The following is an 18,273-nucleotide window of genomic DNA, read 5'->3' on the forward strand; positions in this document are numbered from 1 at the left end:
AACCTGCAGGTCAGAAATCAGGTATGGCTTTCTACGAATAATCTTAAGTTAGCCTGTCCTTCCAAGAAACTCACACCCAAATTTTTGGGACCCTTCCCTGTAAAGAGAAGGATTAATGAGGTTTCGTATGAGTTGGTCTAACCAGATTCAATGAAGATCCACCCGGTCTTTCATGTTTCCCTGCTGAAACCCTCTGTGCCTGACTCCTTCCAGACCACCTGAACCCGTTCTAATCGATGGTAGCGAAGAATACGAGGTGGAGGCTATCCTTGATTGTAGAAGGAGGCAAGGGCAGAGACAATTTTTGGTTAAGTGGAAGGGTTACGGTCCAGAAAGTAACTCGTTGGAACCCGATGGCAATCTGCATGCCAACAGACTAATCCGTGCCTTTTTCTCCGCTCATCCTGGGAAAAGGCACTTTTTGGGCACCCGGAGGTTGCCCCTTGTGGGGGGGCATTGTCAGGGTTTTTCCCACATGAAACGGGCGAATGCACGTGCACGCATGCTCACGCGTGCCACTGGGCAAGCCAGGCATCGGCATGTGTGTGTGCGCCTGTGGGGGGGCATTGTCAGGGTTTTTCCCACATGAAACGGGCGAATGCACGTGCGCGCATGCTCACGCGTGCCACTGGGCAAGCCAGGCATCGGCATGTGTGTGTGCGCCAGCGCGCATCCCAGGTGCACGCACGGCGCGCGCACACGTGTGCGCGTTAGCGCTGTTTGGCACCAGTGGCCCTATTTAAGGAAGGCAGCTGCACTTGCTCAGTGCTGTTTGTCTGCAGCTCTGTATCTGAACCTCCTGCAATCTGCCTGCTGTTTGTATCTCTCATCCGGCTTTCGACTGACCTTGCTGACCTCTCCTGCCCTGACCCCGGCCTGCTTGACCTTGCTTTTGGATTGAACCTCTGTTGCCGAACCCCTGCCTGCCTGTACCTCGCTTCTGCCTGCTGAACATATCTGATTACCTGTTGTGACCCGGCCTGCCTGATTATCCTTCTGTCGTTCTGTCGTTCAAGTGTGCTGCACCTTGTTCCTGCTGCCATTGCTCCTGTGTCTGCTGATCGCTGCCTGCTTATCCACCGTCTGCCCTGCAGTTCCAATATCCAGGAGGACCCAGCTGCTGCTTCCAGTCAGACACTCCTACCCCGCTGCGCTCACGGGACCACTGTCTCCATTCCAGTGGCCCCTGAACTAGAGCTGTAAGAGAGGTCTTCTTCCGTCAAGTCAGGCTCACCACCAGGTACCTAACAAATTCCACCTCACACTCCCAGTCTGGCACCAACCTCAATATCATAAACCTTACCCCTTACCAGTTGACTGATGATGACGAATTTTCCGTACTTCAACTTGGTTTAGGTTTTTTCCCATTAGATACTTCAAAAATGAAGGAAACCATCAAAGATTTATACTTGTTTGCACGTAATCTCACGTCTAAATTTATTTTCGATAAAGATCACGCCAATTTAAATCTTGAGCGCAAACTCACAGTACGCACTAAACATTTTAGCATGGCGGAGTTCCAGGGCACTCCGGGACCTCATGCTGTTATATAACGAGGGTGCCGTTGAATATTCTTCCCCTTCACAAACCACCTCTGGCACTGTATCTCATTGCACCACTGCTGGAGATTATGGCCTGCAGTCAAAAGTTTTTCGATTACGTTCTCGTAGATTTCCAGACCCAATGACGTGTCCTACCATTTGGGCATTTCTACAGACTACTACTGGGGACTTGAAACAACAACAGTGGCATGGCATTGTTCCCAACCTTGATCCTATACAAACTAGAGCACTTAAATCTCTACAAAGACCTACCAATGTTGTTATTAAACAGTCAGATAAAGGTGGGAACATTGTTCTTATGACACATAATCAATATCAGTCTATGTGTATGACTATTCTTAACAATCGTAATGGTATTGACCTATTGATCATTTGACGACTTCCGCCTATACCCAGGAATTCCGTATTCTTTGAACTGAGACCTTTTTTAAGTGCCTCATTGACAAAGACACGCTTGAATTCTTGGTGCCTAAGTTTCCTCCAGTGTCCACCTTTTACTCCCTCCCAAAAACTCATAAGAATGTACAGACCCCCCCAGGCAGACCTATAGTCTCGGGGATTGGTTCCCTGACGAACAATGCAAGTAAATTTCTTCCTTCTTACATCAGGAATATCGTGGACTTGTTGCAGCATCTTGAAGGGATCCAGATACCTCCGGAAGCCCTGCTCGTGGCTATTGATATTGAGGCATTGTACTCGATTATCCCCCACGAGCGGAGTGTCCTGACGACTGGATCCTTCCTTTATGAACAAGATACAACTACATGGCCATTTAAACATTTTATTTTGGCGCTCCTACAATTTATTTTGCCTAAAAAACAAAACGCTTAGAAACATCTTAGCTAAAAACTGCCACCTATTTACTGAGCACCACATTCTGGCGAAACATGTGCGTTCTGTTCCCGAGTTGGTGTTCCAGAGAGCTTGTTCTCTTCGTGATCGCTTCACTTGCAGCCATTATACACCTGTTAATTCTGCACAAGGCTTTTCGATGTGGCAGTTGTCCTCGCTGCCCGGGGGTCCTTGAGGGGAAACGATTTATATTACCCAATGACTAAACTTTTATACCATGCACATTCGCAGACTGTGGTACCAGAGGTGTTATTTACTTGATGGTATGTAGATGCAAGGCCTTCTTTGTTGAGAAGACCTTCCATGAACTTAGACAAAGGATTGGCGACCACCTTTATTATTCCAAAAGGGACAAACTCACCACTATTGATAGGCATATTAGACATATTGGAATTTACCACCGTTATTCTTCTGTGATCCAATTCTTTATCCTTGAGGTGGTCTACCCAAATCCTAGGGGTGGCGACTGGGACCATTTAATTCTGCAGAGGGAGACTCCCCCAGGCCTTAATGAAACAATTTCTTATAAACCTTTTCTGTAGATTATTCTAAATGATGTGCTCCTTGGCCTTCTATGTATATGTATAGCTATGTGTTAGGTACCTGATGTCGAAGCCTGACTTGTAGGAGGAGACCTCTCTTACAACGCTGGTTCAGGAGCCACTGGAATGGGAACAGTGGTCTCGAGAGCACAGTGGGTAGGAGTACCTGCTGGAGTAAGGTCCGCTGGTATCGGTGGCGGAGTAGAGAACCCTCTGGGATGACTGGACGGCAGGTGATGGCGGACCAGGACTGGCAGAAGACTGAAGTGCTGATGAGTGCAAGAAGCAGTTACAGGAGCCAATGAGATGAGCCGAAGGCACAGCAGAACACTGGACAGGGCAGTAGGCTGGAGCAAGGTTGGACGGTCTGGGTCAGTAGACAATCAGACAGGCGGAAACAGCAGGCAAAGACAGCGTCGGTAAAACAGGCAGAGGTCAGCAACAGATCACAGGTAGAGGTGGTAGCAGGGTCAGGCAGGCCTGGTCGGGTTTGGAGAGAGTAGAGAGGTCAGACAAAGCCGGGTCGGTACAACAGCAGATGATCAGATACAGGTAATCACGCACACAGAAGCTAAGGCAAAACATCGCTGCACCAGCGCACTTGGAGAACCTTTAAGCGCTCAGTGGCGGCAAACAGTGCTATGCTCCTGTCTATCTCTGGTAGGTCCCTGACATTGCCCCCTCCCAAGGGGCAGCCTCCGGATGCCCAACAACTCCATCTTTTCGGGATGGGCAGAGAAGTAAACGCAAATTAATCGTCTGGCGTAGATATTGCTGTCACGTTCCCAGGAATTGTTTTCCGGACCAAACCCCTTCCACTTAATTAACCACTTGAGATCCGCGCTATAGTAAAAAGACGTCTACAGCGCGGATCTCAATTTCCGGGACTACGTCTATTGACGTCGTCCCCTTTAAGAGTTCCCCGCGCGCTCCCGGGAGCGCGCATCGGGGAAAATCTGTGTTGGCCGTGTCCGCTGGACACAGCCAATCACAGATCGCTGTAAACGGCCAATCACAGCGGCCGTTTACAGCGCGATCGCCTCCTCCAATGGGTGATGATCTCAAATGTAAACAAATGAGATCATCACCCATTGCCGAACGTGTCTCCTCACACAGCGATAGCGTGTGAGGAGACCGAAGGTTTTTGTGAGTGTGTGAAGTGACAGTAAACTTATAAAAACCCGACATGTGCCCAGATCTACCCTGCCAGTGCCCAGATCTACCCTGCCAGTGCCCAGATCTACCCTGCCAGTGCCCACCTGTGCCCACCTGTGCCCACCTGTGCCCACCTGTGCACCGCCAGTGCCCACCTGTACACCGCCAGTGCTCCATCTGTGCACCACCAGTGCCCGCCAGTGCCCCGCCAGTGCCCGCCAGTGCCAGCCAGTGCCAATCGGTGCCCATCTGTACCAATCGGTGCCCATCTGTGCCTCAGCAGTGCCCATCTGTGCCGCCTAAGCAGTGCCCATCTGTGCCACCTCAGCAGTGCCCATCTGTGCCGCCTCAGCAGTGCCCATCTGTGCCGCCTAAGCAGTGCCCATCTGTGCCCATCTTCTGCCTTATCAGTGCACATCCGTGCAATAAATCAGTGCACATCTGTGCCGACCTATCAGTGCCCATCTGCCGACTCAGCAGTGCCCATCTGTGCCGACTCAGCAGTGCCCATCTCTGCCGCCTCAGCAGTGCCCATCTCTGCCGCCTCAGCAGTGCCCATCTGCCGCCTCAGCAGTGCCCATCTGCCACCTCAGCAGTGCACATCCGTGCAATAAATCAGTGCACATCCGTGCAATAAATCAGTGCACATCAGTGCCGACCCATCAGTGCCCATCTGCCGCCTCAGCAGTGCCCATCTGTGCCGCCTCAGCAGTGCCCATCTGTGCCGCCTCAGCAGTGCCCATCTGTGCCGCCTCATCAGTGCCCATCTGCCGCCTCATCAGTGCATATCCGTGCAACAAATCTGCACATCTGTGCAATAAATCAGGCCTCTGTATGTGGTCAGGCTGTGTAAAAGTCTCACACATGTGGTATCGTTATACTCAGGAGGAGTAGCAGAATGTATTTTGGGGTGTTATTTGTGGTATGCACATTCCGTGTGGGAGAAATAAGCTATTACAATGAAAATTTTGTGAAAAAAATAAATAAATAAAAATCGTAATTTTGCAAAGAATTATGGGAAAAAATGACAACTTAAAATAACTAACCATGCCTCTTACTAAATACATTGGAATGTCTACTTTCCAAAAAGGGGTCATTTGGGGGGCATTTGTACTTTCCTGGCTTGTTAGGGTCTCAAGAATGGAGATAGGCCTTAGTACATCAGATGTGATCTTTTTTTGCAAATCTTTATGATTTGCACCATAGCTTGTAGACTCTATAAATTTCACACAGATCATATAATATGCAAAAATTTGGGTTATTTTTACCAAAGATGTGTAGTAGTATAAATTGTGGCCAAAATTTATGAAGAAAAATTGCTAATTTGCTAAATTTTGTCACAGAAACGAAGAAAAATTCATTTTTTTTCAAAATTTTCGGTCTTTTTTCATTTATAGCGCAGAAAATAAAAAACCGAGAGGTGATCAAATACCACCAAAAGAAAGCTCTATTGGTATGAAGAAAAGGACAAAAAAAATCATTTGGTTACAGTGTTGCATGACTGAGTAATTGTCATTCAAAATGTGAGAGCACTGAAAGCTGAAAATTGGTCTGGGACTGAGGGGGGTTTAAGTGCCCAGTAAGCAAGTGGTTAAGAACTGAATTCACCCCTGTCTTCTTCTGCAATCAAGGATGGCCTCCACCTCATACTCCTTGTTTCCATCCACTAAGATAGGTTCTGGGGGTCTGGTTCCTCTATCAGGGAAAGGATCAGGGACGGCAGGTTTCAGCAGTAATAAATGAACACAGGGTAAATCCTGAGCGACTCGGGCAGGGCTAACTCATAGGAAACTTCATTGATTTTCCTCTTTACCGGAAAAGGTCCCATAAACTTAGGTGCAAGTTTCCTAGAAGGACAAGCTAACTTAATGTTATTGGTAGAAAGCCATACCTGACCACCAAGCTGTAGGGTCAGTTCCCCTCTTCTTTTCCGGTCAAAGGCTCTCTTGCTGTCTGCCTGGGCTTTAGACACTGCCTCCTGTAACACCTGGTTGTTATGGCTGAGAAACTCCTTTGTCTCCTGGACCGCCAGAACTGAGGTTTCTGGAAGAAAGTCAGGCAGAAAGGTTAAATGAAAGCCATAATTGGCGAAAAAAGGGGACTGACCGGTGGCTGAATGACTAGCATTATTGTATGCAAATTCTGCTAAGGGCAGCAGGGACACCTAATCATTCTGTACAAAAGATGTAAAACACCTAATGTACTGTTCGAGAGTCTGGTTGGTCCTCTCCGTCTGCCCGTTGGTTTGGGGATGATAGGCCGAGGACAGGGCCAATTCAATTTTCAGGATCTCACACAGGGCCCTCCAAAATGTGAGGTGAACTAAACCCCTCTGTTGGATACTATATTTGCTGGAATTCCATATAACCTCACAATCTCCTAAATGAATATGCGGGCAGTCTCCACAGCAGATGGGGTCCCTTTTAGGGGTAAAAAATGGGCCATTTTAGATAGGCGGTCTACAACCACAAAAATAGCTGCGCACCCCCCAGAACATGGAAGCTCGACTATAAAGTCCATGGTAATCCTTCTCCAGGGTCTATCGGGTACAGGTAGGGGTTTCAGCAGTCCCCAAGCTCGGTTTCTTGGCATCTTATTCTGGATGCAAACTGTCACGATCAGGGGTCAGGCTCGAAGACCAATTGCTATAGCAGTTGCAGGATTACCACTAACCAGCAGGATAGGAACACAGGCCGTCACCCTGGCAGAAGACACAGGCTCACCTGAGGTGCGGAGTCTAAGTACTAACCGGTTTTCACCAGAGCTCCAGATGGTAGAGATGGATTTAGCTGCGTGTTAGTACCAGATCGCGGTCCTCAGGATCGCCCCACCAGGAGGTGAGCAAGCCGGGGGTTCAGTAGCGGATGAGCAGGTAAGGATCAAACAGAAGCGTGGTCAGAAAGCAAGCCAAAAGGTCAGTAATGAGTTGTTGCAGATTGGGATCAGGCAGAAGCGTAGTCGTGGAACAAGCCAAGGGGTCGATAACGAGCAGTAGCAAATATAAACGGCAGCAGAGAAGATAGGAGCAAGATCCAGGCTGGAGATAGCACAATATTCTGGCAAGGAGGAAGTGCAGAGACATGGCTTATATCAGGAAGTTCATGGGAGGAGCAAAGAGTTCAAGGTTCAGCTGAAATCAAGGTACAAGGCAGGGTTGTCAAAAGGATTTGACAAGGAATTGTCCAGCATCTCAGATAGCTCAGAGAGAAGATTCATTGCCAGACACAGCTGAGGTCCCGGGTTCAAGTCCAGGTCCTGACAGTACTCCCCTCCTCCCAGGACATCCACTGGACGTCTTAGGGCCCGGTTTGTGATGGAATCTCTGGTGGAATTCTCTTGTTAATCTAGGAGCATGAACATTCTGCTCAGGCTCCCAAGAATTTTCTTCTGGCCCATATCCTTCCCATTGAACCAGATATTGCAATTTGTTCCTATAGATCCTGGAATCAAGAATTTTCTCCACCACATATTCTTCTTCACCCTGTACCTTAACAGGTGGAGGGGGTGGAAGAATTCTTCCCGAAAAAGTATTTTCGTGAAAAGGTTTGAGTAGCGATATGTGAAACACAGGGTGAATCTTCACACTGGCTGGAAGTTTTAGGCGAAAGGCGACTGGGTTGATCTGGGCCAAGATCTGGAAAGGTCCCACAAACTTTTGTCCCAACTTTGCAGATGGAACATGAACCTTTCGATTTTTAGTAGATAACCAAACTTGATCACCCACATGAAAGGTAGGAAGTGCTCTGCGATGTCTATCTGCAGCCTTTTTGTAACTTTCCTGAGCTTCCCTCAAAGTCTCGATCAATTTATCCTGGATCTCCTGTAAAGCAGTTAATCTGTTGGTAACAGCAGGAATCAGAGTTGAGATAGGGAGATCAGGGATAAAAGCTGGATGATGCCCAGTATTTAGGAAAAAAGGAGTCTGAGAGGTAGCGCTATGTTTAGAATTGTTATAAGCAAACTCCGCTGTAGGAAGATAGTCCACCCAGTCATCCTGAAGATAATTAACAAAACATCGAAGGTACTGCTCTAACGTTTGATTGGTCCGCTCGGTCTGACCATTAGACTGAGGATGAAAAGCAGAAGATAGATTAATTGTTACTCCTAGAGCTGAGCAAAAGCTTTTCCAAAATTTTTAAGTGAATTGTACTCCTCTGTCAGAAACTACATCTTCTGGAATTCCATGTAGTCTAAAGATTTCTCGAACCATCAACTCCGAAGTTTGATCTGCAGAGGGTACCCCCTTGACTGGTATAAAGTGAGCCATCTTCATGAAGCGATCAATAACAACCAAGATGGTGGTCATTTCTTTAGAGGGGGGTAAATCGACTACAAAGTCCATAGAAATTGATCCCCATGGTCTTGATGGGACAGGGAGTGGCTGGAGCAACCCCAAAGGAGAAGCTCGGGGTGTCTTATTGCGAGCACAGACCAGGCACGAGGCTACATAACCTTTGACATCTCTTTTGTACCCAGGCCACCAAAAGGAACGGGATAAAAGTTCCTCTGTCTTAGAAACTCCAAAATGTCCAGCAAGTTTGGAGTCATGAACCAACTTGAGGACTTCAACCCGAGCAACTTCAGGTACATAGAGGCAATGTGCTTGAGTCCAGAAGCCATTTTTGTACTCAAGGATGATGTCCATAGGAGGATTTTTGAGGAGTGGGTCATTCTCATACCCTTCCTTGAGGAGCCCCAAGAGTGCTTTAGAACTTGTGGCACCTAGAAAGTTCTTTTGAGGCAGGACTGTGTATTCAGAGTTGTTTTCTTGGAGAGGTACAGACAACATTCCTTGACCCAGGTCGATATGAGATAATAAAATTGAACCTGGAAAAGAACAATGACCAACGTGCTTGTCTAGAAGTCAATCTCTTGGCAGAACGAATGAATTCCAGATTCTTATGATCTGTGAGAACGGTCACAGGATGCTTAGTGCCTTCCAGCAAATGCCTCCATTCAGAAAATGCTTCCTTAATTGCCAGTAACTCCTTATTCCCAATATCATAATTTCTTTCGGCTGAAGACATTAAACGAGAGAAGTAAGCGCAAGGATGAAGCTGCATCTTTTCACCACGTCGTTGAGAGAGGATAGCTCCCACGGCAGAGTCCGAAGCATCCACTTCCACTATAAACAGTAATTCAGGATTGGGATGTACCAATACTGGTGAAGAAGTAAAAAGAGTTTTTAACTTTACAAAAGCAGCCTGTGCCTCAGATGACCACACAAAGGGTACCCCTTTCTTTGTTAGTTGGGTAATTGCAGCTATCACCTTAGAGAAGTTCCTTATGAATTTTCTGTAAAAGTTGGCAAACCCGACAAATCGTTGGATTTCCTTAATGTTTCCAGGGGCAGGCCAATCTACCACTGCTTTAATCTTTTCGGGGTCCATGCTCACTCCATCTGGAGAAATTATATACCCTAAGAACTGGATCTGGGCTTGTTCAAACTCACACTTCTCCAGTTTGATGTAAAGTCGATTCTGCCTTAATCTTTCAAAGACAGTGCAAACATGCCTGCGGTGCTCTTCCAGGTTATCGGAAAAGATAAAGATGCCATCCAGATAAGCAATGACAAATTGGTCCAACAGATCTCGAAAAACATAATTTATGAAGTGTTGAAAGGTCGCAGGGGCATTGCAGAGACCAAAAGGCATGACCAAGGACTCAAAATGTCCATATCTGGTTCTAAAGGCGGTTTTCCATTCATCTCCTGGACGAATACGGTCCAGGTTATATGCCCCCCGTAGGTCAAGTTTTGTAAACACTTTGGCAGAAGGAAGTCTTTCTAACATTTCCGAGATCAAGGGGAGTGGATAACGGTTTTAATAGTGACCTTATTTATGTGCCTGTAATCAATGCATGGACGCAAAGTGGAGTCTTTCTTTTCAACAAAGAATAGGGCTGCTCCTGCAGGAGATGTTGAGTGTCTAATAAAACCCTTCTCTAAATTTTCATCAAGCCACTCCCTGAGCACTTTTAATTCAGGTTCCGACAGATTAAAAAGGCGGCCGAAAGGTATTTCAGCCCCTGGGAGCAGCTCAATGGGGCAATCGTATGGGCGGCGAGGAGGTAATTTATCTGCATTTTTCTTATCACAGACATCCCGGAACGCATGGTATTGTGGAGGTAAGTTGTGATATGAATGGGTAGTTATGACACCAACTTGCAATTCCTTGACCAGCGGAGAACTTGTTTGGTAAGATTCCCTACAGTGTTCCTTGCAGTGGGAAGATGTGAAATCTATGGTCCGTGTTCCCCAGTTGATAGAGGGATTGTGAGTGGAGAACCAAGAAATGCCCAAAATGACGGGAAATTTGGGTGATGTAATCAACTGAAAGCTGATGGTCTCACGATGATCAGCCTCAAACTGGGTTACCAGAGGAACTGTCTTATGGGTAACAGGTCCTGAGGATAAGGGTGAACCATCAACCGTCTCCATCTCAATAGGAGCAGATGTATTTCTGGCTGGAATGTTATTGCGGTGGGCAAACTCTATGTCCATAAAGTTTCCTCCAGCCCCAGAGTCCAGCATAGCAGAGCAGGGGATTTCACGGCCCTCAGAAATAAGCTTAATAGGGATGACAAAATGAGACAGTGGAGAATTTACTTTATTTTCTTCAAGAATCAATGGGGAGATAGACTGGGTAATAGAGTTGATTTGTTCAGACAGGATCACATAAGTCGCCGCAATTGTTCTTCTAACCTTGTTAGGACAGTTAACTGCGTAATGCCCAGAGTCTCCCCAATATAGACAGAGATTCTCCGAACGTCTTCTTTCTTTCTCCTGAAAAGAAATGGATCTCTTAATTGCATCAACCTGCATAGGTTCAGCTTTGTCAGAATCTGGAGAAACTCTTGGATCCTTCTGAAAAAATTGACTAGCAGGGAAACACATGCCACCATTACTTCCAAACATTCCCAGCCTCTCCTTCCTCCTTTCTGTAAGCCTCTGATCAACTCGGATACATAGTTGGATGAAGGCTTCAAGATCATTAGGAGTCTCTACTCTGGCAAGCTCATCTTTTACCTGTTCAGAAAGGCCTTGGCGGAACTGACTTTTTTGCGCTGCTGGGTTCCAAGTGGTATCTGCCATCCAGCGTCTGAATTCAGCTGTGTATTCAGCAACAGAGCGTTTACCCTGTCGTAAACTATGCAACTTTGCTTCAGCAGTAGCGCAGTGGTTGGGATCATCAAAAACTTGATTCATTGCATCCTCGAAAGTCTGGAAATTATTCAGCATGGCACTGTCTTGTTCGATATAGGGGGAGGCCCAGTCAGGAGATTGATAACAAACATTACCTTCTGTCTTTCAGAAATGAATGCAGTGGGTCGCATTTGGAAATAGATGCGACACTGGTTAAGAAAACCTCTGTAATGGTGGCGGTCGCCATTAAACTTGGGTGGGTGAGGCATATGTGCGTTAGTATCATCTCGGGAACGTAGATCCAGCAATTGTTTTGTCAGAGCACGGATCTCTTCATGCTGATCCTTCACCACACCTTCCAGTACGGAGAATTTTTCTTGGTACGTGACACCGAACTCCTGCAGCTCTGCAATTTGCTGCCTGAACGGAGCCACGGCATTTGCTATAGCGGCCTCCATGTTTTGGGCCAGAATATTCTGTCACGATCAGGGGTCGAAGACTAATTGCTATAGCAGTTGCAGGATTACCACTAACCAGCAGGATAGGAACACAGGCCGTCACCCTGGCAGAAGACACAGGCTCACCTGAGGTGCGGAGTCTAAGTACTAACCGGTTTTCACCAGAGCTCCAGATGGTAGAGATGGATTTAGCTGCGTGTTAGTACCAGGTCGCGGTCCTCAGGATTGCCCCACCAGGAGGTGAGCAAGCCGGGGGTTCAGTAGCGGATGAGCAGGTAAGGATCAAACAGAAGCGTGGTCAGAAAGCAAGCCAAAAGGTCAGTAACGAGTTGTTGCAGATTGGGATCAGGCAGAAGCGTAGTCGTGGAACAAGCCAAGGGGTCGATAACGAGCAGTAGCAAATATAAACGGCAGCAGCAGAGGCGTACTAAGTAGGGGGCGGGTGATGCACACTTGGGGGGGTGTCAGGCCGGCACCCCCCTCCGCGATTATAGTGGTGGCAGCGGTGCACTGCGGACAGGGCCGCTGATAGGCCAGCCAGCCATTCACAATGCGTGCGGTCACGGCCAGCCATTCACAGTGCATGCGTCCAGTAGTGCCGCCCCCCCGGCGCCGCGGAGTGATTCCTTCCTGTCTCTCCGCGTGTAGGAGCAGTAAGGCAGCGACTCACTCAGCTACTCAGGCGAGCAGCGGCAGCCGGCAGCAGAGAATCAGGCTCGCTGGCTGAGGCATCGGCATCATCTGCATTCTGCACAGGGCAGCTCAGCATCGGCATCATCTGCACAGTGTACACAGTGAGTAAGTTGAGGTGTTACAACTTACAACACTGAAGAGATAGGGGAGGGGACTGTTTTACTGACCATCCAGAAATGTCCTCCGTTACACTGTAAAATGTCTGTAATTTACAGGCTAATTTTTAATTATTCAATCAGCCATTTCCATATGCTTAAACTGTTTGTCCCTGGACCAATACTGGCAGTGGCTGCTCAGTATTCACAGCAGGGAGAGTTTTATGAGAAAAGTGTCTTTGGAGGGACAGTCTAGTCTTAAAGTCAAATTGCACTAAGCTGGCTCGAATGAAAATATAAATCACGCACAATGCATTGCTAAATATGTTTTATTGCAAGCGGTATAAGTGCCATCTGTCATCAGTGCCACACAGTACCATCTGTCATCAGTGCCATATCAGTGTCATGTGTCATCAGTGCCCCGTATTAGTGCCATCTGTCATCAGTGCCATATCAGTGTCATGTGTCATCAGTGCCACATATTAGTGCCTTCTGTCATCAGTGCCAAGTATCAGTGCCATTTGTCATCGATGCCCCCTGTCAGTGTCACGTGCCATGCCATATCAGTGTCACGTGTCATCAATGCCACGTATCAGTGCCATCTGTCATCAGTGTCACGTGTCATTGGTGCCACGTATTAGCGCCATCTGTCATCAGTGTCACGTGTCATCTGTGCCATGTATTAGTGCCATCTGTCATCAATGACACGTATCAGTGCCATCTGTCATCAGTGTCACGTGCCATCGGTGCCACGTATTAGTGCCATCTTTCATCACTGCCACATATTAGTGACATCTGTCATCAGTGCCATATTAGTGTCACGTGTCATCAGTGCCCCGTATTAGTGCCATCTGTCATCAGTGCCATATCAGTGTCACGTGTCATCAGTGCCCCGTATTAGTGCCATCTGTCATCAGTGCCACGTATTAGTGACATCTGTCATCAGTGCTATATCAGTGTCACGTGTCATCAGTGCCCATATTAGTGCCATCTGTCAGCAGTGCCCCATATTAGTGCCATCTGTCATCAGTGCCATATCAGGGTCACGTGTCATCAGTGCCACATATTAGTGCCATCTGTCATCAGTGCCACGTATCAGTGCCATTTGTCATCAATGCCACCTGTCAGTGTCACATGCCATCTGTCATCAGTGTCACATGTCATCGGTGCCACATACTAGTGCCATCTGTCATCAGTGCCAGGTATTAGTGACATCTGTCATCAGTGCCACGTATTAGTGACATCTGTCATCAGTGCCACGTATTAGTGCCACGTGTCATCAGTGCCACGTATAAGTGCCATCTGTGCCACATATTAGTGCCATCTGTCATCAGTGTCACGTGTCATCAGTGCCCCATATTAGTGGCATCTGTCATCAGTGTCACGTGTCATCAGTGCCATATCGGTGTCACGTGTCATTGTCCTGGTGCTCCAGGGCCTTAAAAAGTGTAATAGTTAGTCAACAATTTAGATGTGTAATTTATGCTCCTAGAACACGTGATGGCGCTCCCTGCATGTTGGGCCTCTCTAAGTGGCCAGGCTGTGAAAAAGTCCCACACATGTGGTATCGTAATACTCAGGTGGAGTAGCAGAATTAATTTTGGGGTGTCATTTGTGGTATACACATGCCATGTGAGAGGAATGACCTATTACAATGACAATTTTGTGGAAAAAAAATCCTTATCATCTTTATCCGGCTCTTGGGACACTATTCCTCTCACTGACGCCAACAATGAATCACCATTCCTTCCATTGACACCAACAATAGGGCATGATTCCTCCTATTGACATAAATAATGGGGCACATTTCTTCCCACTGACATTAACGATGGGGCATTCCTACCACTAATACCAATGATGGGCGCTATTCCTCCCACTGACATCAATTATGGTGCACTATTCCTCCCACTGACACAACGTTTGGTGCCATTTCTTCCACTCACACCAACTACGAGGCACTATTCTGCCCACTTATACTACTTATGAGGCACTATTCTTCCCACTGACACCAGTTATGGGACACTATTTCTCCCACTAACACCAATGTTAGGAACTATTCTTTCCACAGACACCAATTATGGGACACTTTTCTCCCCACTAATACAATTGATGGGGCACTATTTATTTTCCTACTAACCATAGGTGCTACATATTTTTTTTTTTTTACTCCCAATGACCACCAAGCCTGAGGCACTGTTTACTCCCACTGATGCAGGGCATTTTCTAACACCACTGGCCACAGCCCCTAAAGTCTGAAGGATAGTGAACCCTTCCTTTTCTTAGAAAGTTTAGAGACCCCCTGCTCTACAGCATTCTACTGTGCTGGAAGTTTCTGATCCTATACAAACTTAAAGTGGAGTTCCACCCACTTTTCCAACTTTGTTTAAAGGAAAGACAACCCTTTAAAAATTTTAAAACATTGCCTATGGAGATTTTTAAGTACCGTCATTTGTCGCCATTCCATGAGTGTAAGCAATTTTAAAGCGTGACATGTTTGGTATCCATTTACTCGGCGTAACATTATCTTTCATATTATTCAAAACAATTGGGCTAACTTTACTGTTTCGTTTTTTTATTTTTTATTCCTTGAAGTGTATTTTTTTTTTACACAAAATTTGCGTTTGAAAGACCGCTGCGCAAATAGTGACATAAAATATTGCAATGACTGTCATTTGCTTAAAATATATATATGTTTGGGGGTTCTAAGTAATTTTTTTGGTATAAATTCACTTAGAAGGATATTGTAAATTTAAGCTACTGTGGACCCACTTATTAAGTTAAGAGGGTTATGGAGGTCTGGAGAGTGCACAATTTGAGTATAAGCACCAAAAGTGCATGGGTTTTGTATTAAGAGAAGGAGTTGTTTTCTAGTCCACCATGCACAGTTTGCTGGTGCACAACTGCACATGTTGAGATTTGGAAGAAGAAGCACTGGACTTTTTAGAGACATGTATTTGTGCTTACGATCAAAGTATATTTTTCAGAAAACACCAATATGAAGCGAAATCGACCTAGTGGGTTTCAGCAACGAAAGATGAAGAAGGCAAAAGAACAGTCAGCTGAGGCAATGTCTGGATCCATTTTAAAATATGTCACACCTTCAACATCTACTGCAGTAGGAGAAAGTGCTGAAGGCATTCAGACTTTTGAATTTGAGAGAGAAATACCAGAAGTATCTTCTCAAGAGCATTCATATATAAAAAGGCAAGAATTGGAGAAGATCGACTTATCTTCAAGCAGTGAGAGTGATGTCGCGGAAGGAGATGCCAGAAGAAGCCTCCCCCAGCAAGACTCTGATGAAGAAGCAGAGCAGACTGATAAACTATCAGTTTATTCTGATGTTGCTGCTTGGCCAGTTCCAGTTCCAGATGAGTTAAGAGTGGACCTTATTAAGAGGGGAAGTGAACCTTTCCAAAATAGAGATGGGCCTTTCAGTGCTGTTGAAAGACGAGGAGAGAAATCGAAAGGGAAAAGTCGACAGCTCACCACTGCATGGTTCTATAAGGCTCTTCCAAATGGTGAGACAATTCTTAGAACCTGGATGGTGTACTCTCCATCAAAAGAAAGTTTGTTTTGTTTTTGCTGCAGACTTTTTGCGCTTGATGAAAAACTAACTGTAACATCCAGTTTTGTTACCGGGTTTCAGTTGTGGTGGAAGCTGAATCCAAACGTATCTGATCATGAAGCTTCTGAACAGCATCTTACATGCTTGGAGAAATGGAAGACCTTGAGAACAGGACTGAGGCTACAAAAATGTATTGATCATGTCCACTAAACAACAGTGGACAATGAGAAAAAGAAATGGAGGGATATTTTGCATCGCCTCTTGGATATAACCTTGTTTTTGGCTCACCAGAATCTTCCTTTCGTGGTCATAGAGAGATCATGTCATCAGTAAATAAAGGAAACTTCCTGGAATTGGAAGAATTGCTTTCAAATTATGATCCAGTTTTAAAGGAACATTTCATAAGGCTGAAACGTTCTACCGAATCTGGGAAGAGAATGACCTCTTATTTCCCGCCAAAAATTCAAAATGAATTTATTTGTCTTCTGGGGAATCAAGTGAAAAAGAAAATAGTGGCTGATATCAAGAAAGCAAAGTACTTTGGGATTCTTTTTGACAGTACCCCTGATGTGTCACACATTGATCAGATGTGTGAAGTGATCAGATATGTTCATATTGAAGGTGATAATGTTGAAGTAAAAGAATCATTCTTGGGCTTCTTTCCTATTGCTGGAAAGACTGCTGCTGAGCTCACAGACAATATCCTGCAACATCTGGAGGAAGCTGGACTGGACATAAGCCTTTGCCATGGTCAAGGATATGATAATGCTGCAACTATGGCAGGGATTCATGGTGGTGTTCAGGCAAAGATAAAAGAGATAAATCCCAAGGCTTTGTTTATCCCATGTGCAAACCATTCTCTGAACCTTTGTGGGGTGCACTCTTTTGGAAGTGTTGCTTCCTGTGTTACTTTTTTGGAACATTGGAGAAAGTGTATTTGTTCTTTTCAGTTTCTACACATCGTTGGGAATTGCTGATGGAGAATGTAGGTGTGACAGTGAAAAGACTTTCCCAAACAAGATGGAGCGCTTATTATGATGCTGTGAAGCCAGTGAGGGCAAATTTTGAAAAACTTACTTCAGCCCTTGAAAAGCTGTGTGATCCCAAAGAAAATGTGGACACAAGAGGATGTGCTCAGATGTTGCTGCCTGCTGTATGCGATTTTACTTTTTTGTGTTATCTTTCTTTCTGGTGTGATGTTCTGGGAGAAGTTAATATCACACAGAAGTATTTGCAAACAGTGGGACTCACTCTTAAAAAGTGCATTGTGAAGCTACAAGCTCTAAAAGCATTTCTTGCAGGTCAACAAAATGAAATTGTGGAAAAGGCAATTCATTATGCAACTACCATGTGTGAGGAAATGGGCATTTCAATGGAGAGAAGAGGGCGAGTAAAGCTCCGGAAAACAATGCCAGGAGAGAAGGCAAAGGATGCTGGCCTCACATTGCCAGAGGAAATTAAAAGGGCTATGTTTGAGTGCCTTGATCGGTTTTACCAGGAGTTGGAAATTCGTACTAAGGCAATTGAAAATATCCTCTCAATGTTTGCTGTTATTCAGCCAAACACTCTGGTTGTTGCAACAGAAAAAGATCTACAGAATTATACTTCAAAATTGACTGAGGTTTTTGATGAATTCTCGAATGAAGACATCTATGTGGAGATTGAACGCCTTCGGAGGCATTTGGAAGCTGCCAAGATCAGTATTGAAGAGACAAAGAAATGGACGGTTTTGCAATTCCTGCAGTTCATTATTAAATGGGATATTTGTGACTCTTTGCCTAACTTGTCTCTGTGTTTTAGATTCTTTTTGACTCTCTGTGTGAGCATTGCTTCATGTGAAAGAAGTTTTTCAAAATTAAAGTTAATAAAAAACTACTTCCGCTCTACCATGAGTGAGACAAGGTTGACAAATCTGGCCATACTTTCAATCGAACACGAATATGCAAAGACGATTAACTTTGATGTGTGACGGACTGGGGTTTATATGGTCACAAAACAGACACCCCAAAGCAAAGTACATATTCATTTTTTTTTTATATTTCTAAACATATCCCTTCTATTCTATTAATAACCAGTAGATGGCAGAGAAGGTACACAAACAGAGTCCATATAAGGCCACACACCATGTGACTGGAAATTAAACTACTTCCAGCCATAAAGTCAGTGGTCATATCTCATGCTGTTTGTGTGATTCTTTGCAGGTATGT

At 45.6% G+C, this 18,273-nt stretch overlaps 1 pseudogene; it reads left to right on the top strand.

The window, feature by feature from the left end:
• The first annotated feature begins 15,535 nt into the window (after window positions 1-15,535).
• LOC143925715 (zinc finger MYM-type protein 1-like) lies at window positions 15,536-18,035 on the top strand (annotated as a pseudogene).
• Window positions 18,036-18,273: the final 238 nt, after the last annotated feature.

The sequence above is a fragment of the Lithobates pipiens genome, unplaced genomic scaffold (genome assembly GCF_037356315.1).
Source record: "Lithobates pipiens isolate NorthernLeopardFrog02 unplaced genomic scaffold, aLitPip1_a1.2 Scaffold_22, whole genome shotgun sequence".
NCBI lineage: Eukaryota > Metazoa > Chordata > Amphibia > Anura > Ranidae > Lithobates > Lithobates pipiens.